Genomic DNA, 3,581 nt, shown 5'->3' with positions numbered 1-3,581 from the left:
CCTGCTGTTTACTTTGAAAATAGCTCAGCTATTTTTTTATAGAAGCCTTTAAGTGTGTTTCTTTTACTTGATGGAATATAATTTTTAATTAACGAAAACCAGTTTTATGCTGCCTCAGTCTTCTGGGTTCCACAAGTGTTTCTTTACAAAATAACCGGTTATAATTTTAAAAAAATAAATTTCAGCCTCTTCTTTAGTACAAATCTGTGTCTGCAGCACTTCTCCTCTCACCCAGAAATATTAGTTATAGTCTCAGACCAGCTTCAGCCTGAGAGAGAGGTTGGAAGCCTAACAGTGATGGTAGCTGATGGTGTGGAGGTTGGAGGTGCAGAGCGGAGGTTGGAATTGAACAGAAACGATAACTGGTGATAAATACTGATGGCCAGAAGTGTGTTGATTTCTTCAAGAGTAAGTTTTCAGTAAAATGAGTATTGAATCATACAAGGACTAGATTTTACTATCAAAATTCTCAGCTGACTGTATAGGTAGTTTTGTGTTATGGATGCAGTTTTCCATGGGGTAGTTCATTAGTGTGGAGGGATGGGCTGGTTATGCCTTGTGAAATGTTCTTAGCAGCACCGCATTCAGCATGAGCTGTTTGCCTTAGTCTGTTACCCACACTTTCCACACTGTGCTCTGTGACACCACAACTACTTTGCCGGCAGCACCCAAACCTACCTACAGGAAGGCGAGTTTGAGCGCGATGTGTGCTGAGACCAGAGCGGTGAATAGAGTGTGGCTGTAGTAGTAAAGCTTCCGCATAAGCAGTAGTGCTGGTTAAGATCTTGTCTACTTTTAGGAGCATCTGCAGTTATCTACTTGGTTAGCAGGCATTTCGGTATTTTTAACTATGACTTTCTAAGAATTACAGTTTAAGGGTCCAAAGTAGAGCTCTGAGCAAATTAAAAGCCAGATCCCTTAATAAGGAGGCCAGACTAACTGCCTCTTAAAGTATTTCTGATATTCTATTAAAACAATGTCTCTGACTTAAAATACAAGCAGGAAACTTGAGAAACTGCATATGTATGTATAGATGAGTTTTGCTCAAAAGTGTTCCTCTTCTGATGAAGTAGTACACTCACCTAATAAGAATGTTATAAAATGTTTTCATACAATCCCTTTCGATTCATTAATTACAGTGACAGAAATCAAACATGGCAGGAACTTTAATCAACTATTTAATGCCTGCAGCAGTCATCAGGATTTTCCTTTGATGTTGTTTCTAAAATACTAAATCTCTTTATTTTGTGTGCTAGTGAGAAGACGTATTACCTTTCTTTTTTTCTTTGTTCAGTTGGCAAAGAATGAAGTTGCAACAGTTTGAACAGGCCAGAAGCTATATTAGGACTTCCAGGATATAGCCTACTCTTTACTAAAGTAAATATTATATTGTATGAACTTGTTCAGCTTGTTGCAGTTCAGCAATTAGATACAGTTGCCATTAACTGGCCAATAAAGGTTTGTTTCTTACTATAATCTAAATATTCTTTTAATCTTTTAGTGATAGATAGAAATAAGTTCTGAAGGAGAAAGGCTTTCTGTCTGAGCCTACATGAAAAATTCTGTACAGCTCATCTGTTGTAGATAGCTATGATTTGAAGTTTATACTGGCATTAGCAAATTTCACCAAAAATTAAAATGTTTATGGGGATTGGTTAAATGAAGTCCGCAAATTTTTTGTACTGGCTCAGTAAGGGTCATTTTAATAAACTAGGCATACAAATCCAAAATATCCCATGATACCCAAAACCAAGTAGATTGTAAAAATGTTTTACAGTACTTAAGTATAAATTGCAATCTCAATACATTCATTAAGTTTTTTTTTCCAGTCTTAGTTTAAATGTAATATTCTATCTCTGAGATAATATGCTTACTTAAAAGTCAGGGTGGTTGTTTTTTTTTTTTTTTTTTTTTTTTTAGAAGTCTTTTTTTTTCCCTGGAGAGACACCATGAGAGATGGGAGGAGAGAGATTTTTTTTTAAAAATTGGGGGGGTTTTTTTTTTTTTTTTTTTTTTTTTTTGCCAGAAGTCATTATTTAGCCCTGAAGAGCTTTAAAACACAATCTGTACCTGCTCGGAAGCCAGAAGGCAAAGAAAAAGACCTTATCTTTATTCCCTTACCTTCACACCCCACCCCAAAGTCTTAATTTTAAATTGCTCCCCTTGTTTTGGGAGCTCTAGCTTATGGTTTTTGAGCAGCTGGCAATAATGCAAATTTTCCAAAAAACCCCATTTGAATTCTGAACAGTTTAAAGAGATCACTTGAATTGGAGATGCAAAAGACTTGTTAGGCAAAGAAAATCTCTGGTTCTTTTAAGTTCTCCCAGCACTGCTGCTGAGTGATTAAAAGAAGGATCATGATGACCCTACATTAGGTCAAAATCCAGATGATTTTATGTAAAGGAAATGCTCAATTAGAGAGGTCTCAAGAGCCCCAAATGTCTTGGGTTCATCATAGTGACTTATTAAGGGTAAGAGGCAGTGGCTAGTTCTGTATCCGTGACTAAAATCATTTATGTTGCTCTTTAGCAACCTTGCTTATGAAAAGAAAGCATTTTAGAAGTAAGATCTGTATTCATCACTGCTAATTTGCTGTAATTTCTGTGCTTCTTCTCCCTAAAGCCACATTGCATTTCCATCACAAACAGCTAAGCGTATGATCGTTATAATGCCTTTAATAGCCATATTGTAGGTAGATATATTAACTTCTCAGGGACTAATAGGAAATAGGGAAATGGAGTTAATGAGCTGAATGCCTGTCTGCATGAAGGCTTACTTTGCAAACGGCACCCTAGAAAACTTCTGATTGTAATATGCATGACCATTATGAATGTTACCAATATACAGTTATGAGAGCTCCCTTTACTCTGTGTTATCAGGCTGCTGAATGTCAAAGTATGTTGGATAAAGATAAATGAAGTTTTTTTGCGGATTTGGACTGAGTGATTATTTCTAATGGTGCTACCTTCTTAATTCCTGTGTTTATTCTTTGTAAAGTTCTCTCTGTAGGCTGGTTGAATCAGGGGATACTGGTGTAACGAAAAAAACAGTATCATTCTTCTTAAGGAACTTGAAAAATTTCAAGGGGAGAAGGACTCTAGAAGCGAAAAAATTCACTGCTGAAAACATCATGCATTTTTTTTTCATTAGTTACAGATATCCATTTGAGTTGTTTTGTTGGTGAAAGTATTTTGCAGTATTTTTGCATTAATTTTGAACTTAATTTTTTGCACTCTGTTTCAGTCAGCATGGGCTGAATTAGACACAATTTTAAAAAATAATAATAAAAAAACCTTGCATGAAACTTCTTACATTAATGCTTGATGTACTGTTGTGTTTATCTCTACCACATGACACCTAGGTAATACATGTTTTATAAACTACATTTCGTGGTTTTCACGGAGGAAGTCCTTTCTAAAATTCTTCTGCTCTGTGTAGCTCATTAATACTTCATCATGATTTATTTTCTTGAAAAATTATTCGTAATTGTTTGACATCTCAGAATACAGCAGACTATTAGGAAAGATTTGGTGAAGCAAAAGATGAAACAGGAATTAGGAGAAGCAACACCCAAAAAAATG

This window comes from Buceros rhinoceros, unplaced genomic scaffold (genome assembly GCF_000710305.1).
Source record: "Buceros rhinoceros silvestris isolate BGI_N320 unplaced genomic scaffold, ASM71030v1 scaffold42238, whole genome shotgun sequence".
Taxonomy (NCBI): Eukaryota; Metazoa; Chordata; class Aves; order Bucerotiformes; family Bucerotidae; genus Buceros; species Buceros rhinoceros.
This window is presented reverse-complemented; position numbering follows the sequence as displayed.